The 14,901-nt window shown below is 35.6% G+C and overlaps 1 long non-coding RNA gene across 1 annotated transcript in view; it reads left to right on the forward strand.

Moving 5' to 3' along the window:
- The first annotated feature begins 1,455 nt into the window (after positions 1 to 1,455).
- The window catches only part of LOC129464772 (uncharacterized), a 47,132-nt gene continuing 33,686 nt past the window's right edge, over positions 1,456 to 14,901 (forward strand). The window contains exon 1 of the long non-coding RNA XR_008651729.2: positions 1,456 to 1,559. This is a non-coding gene — a long non-coding RNA (uncharacterized lncRNA). The remainder of the gene's footprint in view (positions 1,560 to 14,901) is intronic.

Here is a 14,901-nt window from a genome sequence, read left to right on the forward strand (position 1 = left end):
ATTTCATTGTAGTCAGAAAATGCCGTCTGTGTTATTTGAATCTTTGGAAACTATTGGGGGAGGTTGTTTTTATTGCTTTTGTCTTTTGTTGTCTAATATATGAGAAGCTCTTGATGAATATTCCGTATTTTAAAAAGTGTATTCCCACCTATGAGTGAGAACATGCGGTGTTTGGTTTTTTGTCCTTGCGATAGTTTACTGAGAATGATGTTTTCCAGTTTCATCCATGTCCCTACACAGGAAGGGGAACATCACACTCCGGGGACTGTTGTGGGGTGGGGGGGAGGGGGGAGGGACAGCATTAGGAGATATACCTAATGCTAAATGACGAGTTAATGGGTGCAGCAAACCAACATGGCACATGGATACATATGTAACAAACCTGCATATTGTGCACATGTACCCTAAAACCTAAAGTATAATAATAAAATAAAAATAAAAAAAAGAAAAATAGATTAGAAAAAAAAAGAAAAAAAGTTTATTTTTATCATGGTTTGTGTATATATGTATATGTAATAAACACACATACTTTTGATTATGTTTTTTAGATTTTCTATATTCATTTATATTTTATCTACTTAATTGTAAGAGATGTCTTAAAATTTCCTGTGATCAGTGAGATTCTTTCTACCATTCCTTATGTGTGTTTTCTTTCTGCTCTAGGAGAGTTGTTGCCTGTGTTTTAAGGAGCATAACTATCAACCACTTTTCATTTGCCTTCTCCTAACATATAACATGTCTAAGGAAATGTGAACCTAAGAGTAGTGTTGAATTAATTTTAACAAAGCAAGCACACCCATGTATTATGCAGTTAGCCAATAAATAGAACATTGCCATCACCCAAGAAGCCCCTGGCGTCCTCCCAGTCACTGACCCCTCTCCCTAAGTAAAAATATTCTGGTTTTGAACATCAGGTTCAATTTTTCCTGTTTTTTAACTTTATATAAATGAAATTATGCCATCTATTTGTTTACCTAACATGATATTTGTAAGATTTATTCCTATTTCATTTAACAATAATTTATCCATTGTCATTGGATATATGATATTCCATAATAGTAGTTGCTGACCTGGCGATGGGTGCTCAGAGCTGTCCAGCTGAAGGGACCAATGTCAGCAAACATCCTCCAGCTGTCATCTCCTTCATGTTCTGTTTTAGCTGCAGAGAACTCCCTCACCTATGTACTTCCTGGGACACTCCACATCTGGTTACTGAGTATGATGAGTGTTACAAAATCCCCATGAATTTAACCCAAACAAGACAACTCTTATGGGCAGTTTGCATGCCTGAGAACCTGGCCTGTTTCAGACTAAGGTTTTGATGTTCCTGCATCAGTTTGACTTGCCTTTCTGTTCAATGAGTACTTCTTTTTCCTTCTTTTCACAGGTATTGGTCCCTAATGATCATCTTGCACTCCAAACTGCATCTCAGAATCTTCCTCCAGAGAACTCAACCTGTGAAACCATTACAGAAGATGTTTATCCACTCTACTGTAGAAGGGCATCTGGGCTGCCCTCAATTACTGGCTTTTTTCAGTAGAGCTACTGCAAACATTCTAGTAAGTTTTTTTGGGATATATATTTAGGGGCAGGATTGTTGGATAACAGCATTTGTTTGCTTAAGTTTAGTAAATACATCTTCATAAAATGCTATACCAATTTACTACCAATGTACAAAAATTTTAGTTACACAACACTTCATTCAATCTTGGTTGAGACAGAGAGCATAGGGAAAAAAGACAAAAACCTTTGTATTTTAGTGTGCTATATTTTAGCTTTGTTGGTGAGTGTGTATTGGTATCTTGCTGTGGTTTTAATTAACATTTCTCTGATGACTAATGTAATTCAGCAAAATTTCAAATGTTTGTTGGATATTTGGACATTTGTCTTTTTTTGCATGAAGTAGCTGCTTGAAGTCTTTTGCTAGTTTTAATTGAGCTGTCTGTCTTTTTCTTATTGATTTTGGAGTCTTTCATTTTTCTAAATGTAGTTCTCTTTTCAAATATACGTATTGTAAATGCCTTCTTTTAATATGTGATTTACTTTTACATTCACATAATGGTAATTTTGATTAACAGAAGTTCTTAATTTTAATGTCATCCAATTATCATTTTGCTCTTTAAGCTAATGGTTTCTGTGTTTAATTTAACAAATGTTTCTTACCCAAGGCAGTGATAATATTGTTTTGTTTTCTAGTAAAAGTGTTGCGTTTAGCCTTCTACATATTGTGAGGCAGTTTTCAAATTCTATTTTTTTCCCGCATATAGAAGTCCATTTGACCCAGCATCTCTTGGTGAAAATTCCATTTGTTACCCACTGTTCAAATGGGGGTAACAAATTTGTCATGGAGAAATTCATCATGAAGAAATTCCTCATGTCTGTGTCTCTTTGTAACATGCCTGACTGGCTTATTGTCTAATACTTCTGCTGTAGTTTTATTGTTAATATCCAATTATGCTAGTGCTCCAGCTTTTAAAATTTTTATTTTTAACATTTGTGGGTACATAGTAGGTGTATATATTTATAGGGCACATGAGATATTTGATACTGGCATGCAATGCCTAATAATCACAGCAGAGTAAATGGGGTTTCCATCACATCATGCATTTATACTTTCTTTGTGTTAAAAAAATCCAGTTACACTCTTTTTGTTATTATAAAATGTATGATAAATTATTGTTGACTGTAGTCACCTGGTTGTGCTATTAAATACTAGAACTTATTCATTCTAACTATATTTTTGTACCCATTAACCATTTCCACTTACCTCTACCCACTACACTTCCCAGCCTCTGGTAATCAACATTCTACTCTTTATCTTCATTAGTTCAAGTGTTTTAATGTTTTTCAGCTCCTACAAATTAGTGAGAACGTGCAAAGTTTGTCTTTCTGCATCTGGCTTATTTCACTTAACCTCCAGTTTCATCCATATTACTGCAAATGACAGGATCTCAAAACACCTCCAGTTTCACCCATGTTATTGCGAATGACAGAATTGTATTCTTTTTTATGTCTAAATAGTGCTCCATAATACCTACCATATTTTCTTTATCCTTTTGTCTGTTAATGGACACTTGGGTTGCTTCCAAATCTTGGCTATTGTGGATAATGTTGCAATAAACATGAGAGTGCAGACAACTCTTCAATATACTGATTTCCTTTCTTTTGGTTATATACCCAGCATTGGGATTGCTGGTTCATCTGGTAATCCTATTTTTAGTTTTTTGAGAAATTTTCAAACTGTTTTTCATAGTGGTTATACTAACTTACATTCCTGCCAACAGTTTATGAAAGGTTGCCTTTTCTCCACATCCTGGCCAGCATTTGTTATTGCACGTATTTTGGATAAAAACCATTTTAACCAGAATAAGATGGTATCTCATTGGAGTTTTGATTTGTATTTCTTGGATGATCAGTAATATTGATCACCTTTTTATATACTCCATGCCATTTGAATGTCTTCTTTTGAGAAATAGCTGTTAACATTTTATGACAATTTTCTAGTTGGATTATTAAATTTCTTTTCCTATCAAGTTGTTTGAACGGCTTATATATTTTAGTTATTAATTCTTTGTCAATTAGATAGTTTGCAAATGTTTTCTCCGATAATGTGGGTTGTCTCTTTGTTGAATGTTTCTTTTGCTGAGCAAAAGCTTTTTAACTTGATGTGATCCCATTTGTCTGTTTTTGCTTTGGTTGCCTGTGCTTGTACGATATTACTCATGAAATCTTTGCACAATTCAATGTCCTGCAGAGGTTCCCCAATGTTTTCTTTTAGTAGGTTCATGGTTTGAGATCTTATGTTTAACTTTTTAATTCATTTTGATTTGATTTTTGTAAATGGTGAGATATGAGGGTCTAGTTTCATTCTCTGTGTATGGATGTCCAGTTTTTCCAGCAGTATTTATTGAAGAGACTGTCTTTCCCCGGTGCATGTTCTTGGCACTTTTGTTGAAAATGAATTCACTATAGATGTGTGGATTTATTTCTGGGTTCTCTATTATGGTACATTGGTCTATGTGTCTGTTTTTGTTACTATTGCTGTGTGCAGTAATACGAAGCCAGGTAATGTGATTCCTCCAGTTTTGTTCTTTCTAGTTAGCTTTAGCTGTTCCAGGTCTTTTGTGGTTTCATATACATTTTTAGAATTTTTTTTTAATTTCTGGGATAAATATCGTTGGTATTTTTATAGGGATTGCATTGGATCTGTAGACTGCTTTAAATAGTACTGACATTTATACAATATTTATACTCCCAATACACAAACATGGAATATCTTTTCATTTTTTGTATCCTCTTCAATTTCTTGCATCAGTGTTTTATGGTTTTCACTGTGGAGCTCTTTCACTTCTTTGGTTAAGTTTATTCCTAAGTATTTTATTTCATTTATAGCTATTGTAAATGGGATAACTTTCTTGATTTCTTTTTCAAATTATTCACTGTTGACATATTAAAATGCTACCTATGTTTGTATGTTGATTTTGTTTCCTGTAACTTATCAATTCTAATTTTTTTTGGTGGAATCTTTAGGTTTTTCCAAATTTAAGATTATATCATCTGCAAACAAGGATAATTTGATTTTTTTTTCCTTTCCAATTTGAATGCCTTTTCTTTCTTACTCGTATAACTGTAGCTAGGACTTCCAGTACTTGTCTTATAACTGTAGCTAGGACTTCCAGTACTATGTAGCTAGGACTTCCAGTACTTCCAGTACTATAGACAAGAAGGCATTCTTGTCTTCTTCCAGTTCTTAGATGAAAGGCTTTCAGTTTTTCCTCCTTCAGTATGATACTAGTTATGGGTCTGCCCTATGTGGCTTTTGTGTGTTGATGTATGTTCCTTCTGTACCCAGGTTTTAAAATATTTTTATCATGAAGGAATACTGAGTTTTAGCAAATGCTGTTTCAACATAAATTGTAATGATTATGTTTTTTGTCCTTCATTTGGTTGATATGATGTATCACATTGAATGATTTGCCTATGTTGAAACGTCCTTGCATTGTTGGGATAAATCACATTTGGATGTAATGAATGGCCTTCTTAATGTGTTGTTGAATTCAGTTTGCTAGTATTTAGTTCAAAAATTGTGCATCAATGTTCATCAGGGATATTGGCCTATAGTTTTCTTTTTTTATGTGTCTTTGTCTGGTTTCAGTATCATGGTAATTCTGGCCTCATAGAATGAGTTTGGAAGTATTCCTTTGTCCTCTATTTTTTGGAATAGTTTGAGTAGGATTGGTACTATTTGTTCTTTAAATGTTTGGTAAAATTAACCAGTGAAGCCATTGGATCCTGGGCATTTCCTTGCTTGGAGACTTTTTATTATGGCTTTGATCTAAAGACTTCTTATTTGGTGGTTGAGGTTTTGGACTTCTTCATGGTCCATGGTCCACTTCTTCATGGTCCAATTATTAGTAAGTTGTATATGTTTAGGTTTCTCCATTTCTTCTAGGTTTTCCTATTTATTGGCATCTAGTTTGCCATAGTAGCCTCTATTGATCATTTGCTTTTCTGCATTATCAGCTGTAATGTCTTCTTTTTCATCTCTGATTTTGTTTATTTTGGACTTCCCTCTTTTTTTCTTATTTAGTCTGGCTAAATATTTGTCAATTTTGTTTATCTTTAAAGAAACACATAACTCATAACTTTTTGTTTCATTGGTTTTTATATGGTTTTCTTGTCAAATTCATTCATTTCTCCTCTGATATTTTTTATTTCTTTTTTTTACTAACTTGGGGTTTGGTTGGCTCTTGCTTTTCTAGTTCTTTAAGATGCATCATTATTAGGTTGTTTATTTGAAGTTTTTCTCCTTTTTTGATGTAGGTGCTTATTGCTATAAACTTTGTTCTTGTTGCTTCTTTCACTGTATCCCATAGGTTTTGGTATGTTCTGTTTCATTTTTATTTATTTCAAGAACTTTTAAAATTTCCTTCTTAATGTCTCCATTGACCTGCTGCTAATTCAGGAGCATATTGTTTAATTTCCATGTATTTGTGTAGTTTCCAAAACTCCTCTTGTTATTGATTTCTAGTTTTATTCCATTGTGATCAGAGAAGAAACTTGATACAATTTCATTTTTTTTTTTTTACTTTTTAATGATTTATTTTATGACATAGCATATGGTCTATCCTTGAGAATGATTTATGTGCTGAGAAGAATGTATGTTCTTCAGCTGTTGGATGAAATGTTCTGTAAATATTTGTTAGGGTTATTGGGTGTATAGAACAGATTATGTCCTTTTTTTTTGGTTGTTGTTGTCGTTTTTGATTTTCTGTGTGAAAGATATATCCAATGCTAAAAGTGGGGGTGCGGAAGTCGCTTGCTATTAGTGTGTTGTGTTTTTTCTCTCTCTTTAGCTCTAACAATATTTGCTTTATATATCTGTGGTTTTCAGTGTTGTGTGCATATATATTTACAATTGTTATATCCTCTTGCTGAATTGACCCCTTTATCATTATGAAATAATCATTTTTTTTCTGTGTTTTATAGTTGCCCTGAAACCTATTTTGTCTCATATAAGTATAGCTACTCCTGCTATTTTTTGGTTTCCATTGCATAAAATATCTTTTTCCACCTCTTTATTTTCACTCTATTTGTGTCTTTATAGGTGAAATGTGTTTCTCATGGGCAACAGATAGTTTGGTCTTGTATTTAATTTATTCAGCCACTCTATGTCTTTGATTAGTTCAATTACATTCATTATTATTATTAATGAGTTAGGACCTACTCCTGCTATTTTATTATTTGATTTTTTGTTTTATTTTGTGGTCTTCTTTTCCTCCCTTCTTTTATTTCTGTCTTCCTTTTAATTAAGGTAATTTTTTTCTGGTGGTGTGTTTTAATTTCTTGCTTTTTATTTTTTGTATATCTGTTATACCCCTTTTTTATTTGAAGTTACCATGAGGCTTGCAAATAACATCATTATTTTAAACTGATGACAATTTAACACTGATTGCAAAACAAACTAGCAAACAAGCAAAGAGAAAACTAATAAAAACTCTACACTTTAACTTCATCCTCCACTTTTTAACTTTTTGTAGTTTCTGTTAATAAGTATTTTATTTCTTGAAAATTTGTTGAAGGTTTTATTTTTTTATGGATGCATGTTTCTGTCTATTCAAACACTCTGATGCATTTTTCAGTATGTCAATTGCATTTTTAAACTCCAGAATGTCTACATAGTTCTTTTTAATTATTTCAATCACTTTGTTAAATGTATTTGATAGAATTCTTAATTTCTTCTCTGTGTTAGATTTCATCAAGATTCCTCAAAATTACTATTTTGAATTCTTTGTCTGAAATGTCACATAACTCTACTTCTGTCTTTCTTGGGTTGACCACTGACTTATTTAGTTTGTTTCATGAGTTTGTTTTTCTGAATGGTCTTGGTGCTCGTGAATGTTTGTCAGTGTCTGGGCTCTGGGCATTAAAGAATTAGGTATTTATTGTGGTCTTCACAGCCTGCGCTTGTTTGTACCCATTCATGTTGGGAAGGCCTTCCAGGTATTTGAAGGGACTTGACTTGCGTGTTGTGACCTATGTCTTTGGTCACTGCAGCTGTATCTGCTTTAGGGGGCACCCTGAGTGCAGTAATGCTGTGGCTCTTGCAGACATGTAAAAGTACTGCCTTGGTGGTCTTCGATAAGATTCAGAAGAATTTTCTGGATTAGAAGGCAGAGACTATTCTTGTCTTCTCTTACTTTTCCCCAAACAAATGGTATCTTTCTCTTGATGCTGAGCTGCCTGGGGCTCTGGGAAGGATGACACAGGCACCCTGTGGCCACCACCACTGGGACTGTGCTGTGCCAGGTTTGAAGCTAGTATAGCACTGGGTTTTGTAGATGGGCTTCCGTGACAATTCCCCGGCTACTACCTGTGTTCACTCAGGCCCAAGGACTCTACAGTCAGCAGGTGGCAAATCCAGTTAGGCTTGTGTCCTTCCCTTTAGGATGGTGAGCTCCCCACCCTGCTGGCTGGCCCCGGGCACGTCTAGGAATTCCATCTCGGATCCAGGTCCTGGGGTCAGGAATGCTAGGAACCTACCTGGTGCTCTGTTCTACTGCAACTGAGCTGGTACTTATGTCACAAGACAAAGTTGTTCCCACTCTTTCCTCCCCTTTCCTCAAGTGAAAGGGGCTACCTGTGCCCCAGGGCCATGGCAAGTAATGCCTGGCTACCCCAGCGTTTTCTCCAGGCCCAAGGGCTCTTCAGTCAGTTTGTGGTGAATGCTGCCAGTCCTGAATCTCTCCGTCAGGGCAGAAAGCTGCCTTTTGGCCAAGGGCAGGTCTAGAAATGCTGTCCAAGAGGCAAAGCCTTAAATACATAATGCCAGGAACTTGTTGGTGCTCTACCCTACTGTGTCCTGGCTGGTAACCAAGGTGTAAGACAAAGTTCCCCTTATTACTTTCTTTTACTCAAGCAGAGGAGACTTTTCCCTCTAGCCACCATGGCTGGGAATGTTTTGGGTCACACCTGAAGTCAGCACAATTCTGAACCTCCCCTAAGGCCCACGGTGAGTACTACCTGGCTACCATTGCTGTTTATTCATCGCCCTAGTCAACAGATCATAAATTCTTCCAGGACTGGGTCCTTCTCTTCAGGGCAGTGGCTTCTCTCCTGCTCCAGGGTGTATCTAGAAATGTCATCTGGGAGCTAGAACCTGGAATGGTGGCCTTAGCAGTCTGCCTGATGCCCTAGTCTACTGTGGCTGAGCTGGTATCCAAGTTTCAAAGCAAAATCTTCTGTACTCTTCCCTCTCTTCTCCTCATGTAGATTGAAGGAGTGTCTCCCAGAGCTGTGAGCCGGCTGCCTTGGATTGGGGGAGTGGTGGGGTGATGCAAGCACTCAGCTGTCCCAGCTAGTATCTCACTAGTTCATGTGCAGCCCAATTCCTCTGGCTCTGGGCCCAGCACAGCACTAGGGCTCACCCAGGAATTCCAGTCCTTGTGGCCTAGGCTGCCTTTCAAGTTTATTTAGAACCCAAGAGAGCTTTAGCCTGTGGTGGCAGGGCTTGCTGGAGCCCAGGTTTCTACTGTTGGGATGGACAATTTGCCTCTTCCTAGAGCTGGTCTGGATGCTCCCTCCATGAGTGCTGGCTGATTTCTGCCCCATGTTGGCTTTCCACTGTGCCAGGCAGTACTGAGTTCCATTGCAAAGTCCTGCAATCACTGTACTCTTCTCCCAAGTGCAGAGAATCTCTCTGTGCCATACAGCTGCTGCTGGGGGATGAGGAAAGGGTGGTATAGGTGATTCAGGACAGTCTTTCCTACCTCGTTCAGTGTATTTTTTGCTTAATATGATTTTAAAACTAGGTACTGTGGTGAACTGATTTTTGATTCTTATGAAGGTGCTCTTTTGTTTGAATAGTTGTTTAGTTTGGTGTTCCTGCAGTGGGGATGATTGTTGGAGGCTTCTATTCAGCTATCTCGCTCCCCTCCATCTGATCCAGCTTTTTTTAGAACGATCCTCTTGGCAATTTGTGTATATTGTTATTTATGTATGAATTGCAATCAACTTTTCAATTTCAGAAGAGGACTGGTGATACTTTGATAATAGATTTAATCTATACACACATTTGAAGGGAATTGGTATAGTATAATTATTAATTCTTTAAATACTGGAAACCATATTCCTTTAAGTTTTAAAAATATTCTCTTAATAATATTTCAAATTTTTCATTGAGAAATTAGGAATTAGATGTATTTGCTATGTATTTGGTTAGTTTTGTTGCTTTTACAAATGTGATGTTTTAAAATAAAATATACCCTATTTTCAAACATTGACTTTGTATCTAAACAGCATTGCTTAATATCAAGTATTATTTCCAATAATTATCTTTAGAGTTTTTAATTTTTCTCGTATGCAATCATTTTATCTCAGTATAAGAACAGTTTTATTTTTTCCCAACGAGTAAATATTTTAGTCCTCTTTCTTTATGATTATTGCTTTGATTGAGACCTTGGGTACAATGCTGCATAGAAATAGTGACAGTAGGCATCCTTGTGTATTTCCCAATCTCAGAAGACTTCAATCATTCACAATTAAATGTAATGCTTGCTGTACACTTGCTTATTTGTACACACTCTTAAGCAGATTGGGAAAGATGCCTTCCGTTACTTTCATTATGTGTGATTTTGAATGGGTCTTGAATTTAAGCAAGTGTTTTTACTGCATCTATTGAGATTGTTGTATGTTTTTTCTCCTTACAATCTGTTAATGTGATAAGCTGTGATTTGTTAATGTGATTTAGTAGCCATTTTGTTGTGTCCTTCTTATATTGTTAGATTAATTCAATTTTTGTCTATTATATTGTGACTGTCTTAACAATAAGACGAATATGAATGAACTACAAAATAACAATTTTTTGAGCCCAACAGACAGCTAAAGGGAGTTGATAGACAGCTTGACCCTGGCATAGGGACACTCCAGTGAGAGACAATGAGGATTGGCTTACTTGCTGCAGCACTCAGGAGGAAGAGTCAGTGATTACCACACATGTGGGGAAAAACAGGTTAGATACAATTGTAACAAATTGCTTACAGTTTAGCTTAACTTATATAACCCTTGGTAGCTTTAAACACAAAAGTAGTTTGCACTCGCTCAGTCTTTTTTCCAGAAACCTACACCAGATATTCACAAAAAAGATTGAGAGAGGAGTGGAGACCAGAGAGAGCTGGCTTTAGGGGGATGGGTGTGGAAGTGCTGCTTGAGAGCCATGAAACTATGCACCTTTTTCTGGAAACTTCCCTCATTTGAGGCAGAAACCTTAGACCACTGGGGTAGTCATAGTAATTCCACCCAAACATAGGACACAAACTCTGCCCAATTACTGCTGGAAGAAAATATGCTTATAATTCTGTAGGAGAGGACAAAAGTTGTCTTAGGCCTATTACCTTATGCCACTACCAGTAAAAGTCTCCTTTTTCTGGTAAAGGAAACTCTACCACACAAGACCTCACATAGATACAAGTTTGGATGCCACGAGCAGGAGGAAGAGGAATGCTGTGAAGGTACTATTTCTGACACTCAAGTTCACAGGTTCTTCCTGAGACTGAGGTTGGACAAAAAGTATAAGGGACAAGGCACTTCTCACCACAAACCTGGCAGGCATTATGTAACAAGAAACAGAAGCCCAGCACTGGGAGAGAGAAGAATCAAGAGGTAGTCTCCCTGTGTGGTACAGGTAAGCAGGGATAGCTGAAATCTGAATGTGGGATAGGAATAATGAGAGAAGCCTTCCATCAATATAGTGCCTGCTGTAGGTATGAAGAGGGAATTTAAAATAATATAAATCATAGGTTAAAGAATATAGTGAAATAGGTGGACAACATCATTAAGTAGACAGAATTATTAACAGAAAGAGGGAATATATAATAATGAGTCAATTGGAATGGATAAGAATAAAACAAACAAATAAACATGCATCAGAGGTGAAAAATTCCTTTGATGGGCTCCTTAATAGATTTAACATAGTGGAGGCAAGGTTCACTGACCATGAAGACAGATCACTAGACATTACCCAAAGCAAAACTTGAAAACGGAAAAAAAAATAAGTTTTAAAAATAAAACTGCTGGGCACCATGGCTCATGCCTGTAATCCCAGCAATTTGGGGGGCTGAGGCAGGCGGATCACCTGAGGTCAGGTGTTCGAGACCAGCCTGGCTAACATAATGAAACCCCGTCTCTACTAAAAATACAAAAATTAGCTGGGCGTGGTGGTGTGCACCTGTAATCCCAGCTACCCAGGAGGTTGAGGCAGGAGAATCGCTGGAACCCGGGAGGCAGAGGCTACATTGAGCTGAGATCGTACCACTGCATTCCAGCCTGGGCGACAGAGCAAGACTCTATCTTAAAAAAATAAAAACATAAAAATATAAAATAAGTAAATATCCATTTATGTGTGACTGGATTCCCAAAAGGAATACAGAGAAAGCACCAGGAAGAATAAATATTTGAAGATGTAATGGTTGAGTATTACCTACAAATATAAACAACACAAAAGCACAGATAGATAAACTTCAGATAATCTCAATCAGAAAAAAAACAAAACAGCAATAAAGCACACCTAAACACATAACATTCAAACTTCTGATGATTAAAGATAAGGAGAAAATCTTGAAGATAGAAGTAAAACAACAAAAAAAGATGCATTACATACAAAAGAAGAAACATATGAATTATGTAGACTTCTCAACAAAAACTATGCAAGCCAGAAAACAATTAAGTGACCTCTTCAAAGTCCACTGTTGTTCTCTTCCTCCTGGACTCAAATGCCACACATATTAAATAGTTTGATACTATCTCACAGACTCTGAGGCTCTCCTTATTTTTTTTCCATTTTTTTTCTCTTTCTGATTCCTCACATTGAAGATAAATTTTCTGCTTCAAGTTCACCAGATCTGACCTCTATCATTTCGTTCTGCTCTTTCTTCCATCTAGTAACTTTTTGTTTCTTTTAATTTTAGGTAGTCTTTATTTGAATTTTTTTTTTTGTTTTTGTCTATATCAATTTTTCTACTTGAATTGTCTCCTACTTTTCTCTATCATTTCGTTCATTGTCAGACTAATTTGCTTCACTAAATTTAGAATAGATATGGTAGACATTACACAAAACATAACAAAACAAAGGAATATTTCTGGTCCATCTCAGTGTCAGATTTGGTGGATTTATTTTTCTCTAGAGTATGCATTCAATTGTTGCTCTTGTTCTTTTGGGGCTTTGTGAATTATATACTGCTCATTATTCATGTTAATATGTGAGATTGTGGATTCTGGTGTTTTTATTATTATTCTTTTTCTTCTCTTGACATTTCCTTAGTTGGAGTTGAACTACAAACTCTGTGTCTTAGTAGCATTTCTGGCTTCAGTTGAGATCTTCTTAACATTTTTCTTTTTTTTAGTGGACGTATTGCATGAGTGATTTGGAGGTCAGTCAGACTTATAGGTAGACAGGACTTAGATACCCCGTTTTTGACGCTTTCCTTATAGCATTCTTTAGTCATTTATGGTAGCCATGATTTCTCCAGCTTTGTTACACTAACAGTCTCATTAAGAAAAATCACATTTTTTCCCCTCACACCCCTGCTAACTTGTGTATGCCACATTGGGACTGCATGTCGCTACAGGTTACATGCCTCAAAAATGTATCTTCTTTAATGTACGTCCTTCTAACTGCCTTTCAAGAATATACATTTTACAAGAGTTTGTCTGCTTCTGTCCACTACTCAGCACTTTTAGGTAGTTGCTTTTTAATTTTAGCCATGTGTGATAGATGTTTTATTCTGGTGAGCTATCCAAAAGACAGTCCATGACTCTCAGAAAAGAATTTATCTTTTTAATGACTAAAAGATCTGTAGAGCAGTTTTCTTTTAATTTCTGATATTTCTAACCTATTATTTATCTCCTTTTTATGACCTGACATCTACATGACTTTATTTTTTGTTTTTTTAATTCATAATTTTAAATGTATTATTCATTTTTTATAAGGTTGTCTTTTTTCTAATGACTAAATTTAAATACAAAACTTTATAAATGCTTTGTCTTATCTTATTCTTATTTACTATTTCCTCACTCTGATTAATGTTGAAATTATCTAGTAATCTTTCTTTCCTTCAACAAATCTTTCATTTTTCTCCACAATTTAATTTGAAGTATTATTTTCCTTCCAAGTAATCTCTATTAGAAATGAACAGTTATATATCAATATCACTTTTGTCTGAGGCTCAAAAATATCTGTCATATTTCAACTGGTGAAGGAAAAAGTAAAAAAAAGAACTGAGGCATACTATTATAGTATAATTTGGGGTATTGGAGGAATGATGCTTACAATGGTTTAAATATAAATTATGCTTAGAATTTTTGCAATGTATAAGAATTGAAAGGCAATTTAAGACCATACTCTGAAGGGCTTTGAGTTCCATATTTCTAGAATATTAACCTGTTTTTAGATTTTGGGTAGTTTTAATAAAGATAAAACTGAAAAATCCAAATGGTTTCATAAAAAAAATTAGATAGTACTTAAGTGGTGGTTTTCATTCAAACTTTTCTATGTCTCGTTTCTCTATTTTCAAAAAGTATCTGTCTTAAATTTGGTTTTCTGACAGCACAGTTTTAGGTGAGAATTCACTTGTCAGTAATTAATTTAGGGACCATTTTCAGAAAAAATCAGTGAATAAATAGTGGAAGGAGAAGACAGAAGGGGAATAAGCCAAAGATGGCCCAGACTCAGCCATAAATTACAACAGAATTTTTTTTTTTTTTTTGCTCTGGCTATGGCGGGTGAGCTTACACCTGCATTCATCATTTATTGAGTAAAGATTTCCTCTGCTTTCGCTGGTTACTTAAGCAAATCTGCTCTAGTACCTGGAGTGCTATATCGCAAAGACAGTCTGAGATGGGGGCTTGCTTATGCAATCAGACACATGATAAAGGTGGGCATCACAGAAAAATCTCAGGGATATGAGGGGACCCGCACCTGGAAGTCATAGTTTCTACTATATTAATCTTTTAAAATTGTTATTTTTTATTGGCAAATAACAATTGTACATATTTATGCTGTACAATGTAATATTTCACTTCATACATAAACTGTGTAATAAATGAGGGTAATTAATGTAACTATGACAAAAATTTATCATTTATTTGTGGTAGGAATACTCAAAATCCTCTCCTTGCTATTTTGAGGTATACAGTATCTTTTGGTTGACTATAGTCACTCTACTGTGAAAAAGGATACTAGAATTTTTCTTCCTTACTCATGGTAACTTTGTACCTGTTGATGAATCACTCCCCACTCCCTCCATCGCCCTCATTCTCTGATGACCACAGTTCTATCCACTACTTATATGAGGTCAACTTTTTTGGTTTCTACATATGAGTGAGAGCATGCTTTTTGTATTTCTG

This window comes from Symphalangus syndactylus, chromosome 16 (assembly GCF_028878055.3).
Source record: "Symphalangus syndactylus isolate Jambi chromosome 16, NHGRI_mSymSyn1-v2.1_pri, whole genome shotgun sequence".
Taxonomy (NCBI): Eukaryota; Metazoa; Chordata; class Mammalia; order Primates; family Hylobatidae; genus Symphalangus; species Symphalangus syndactylus.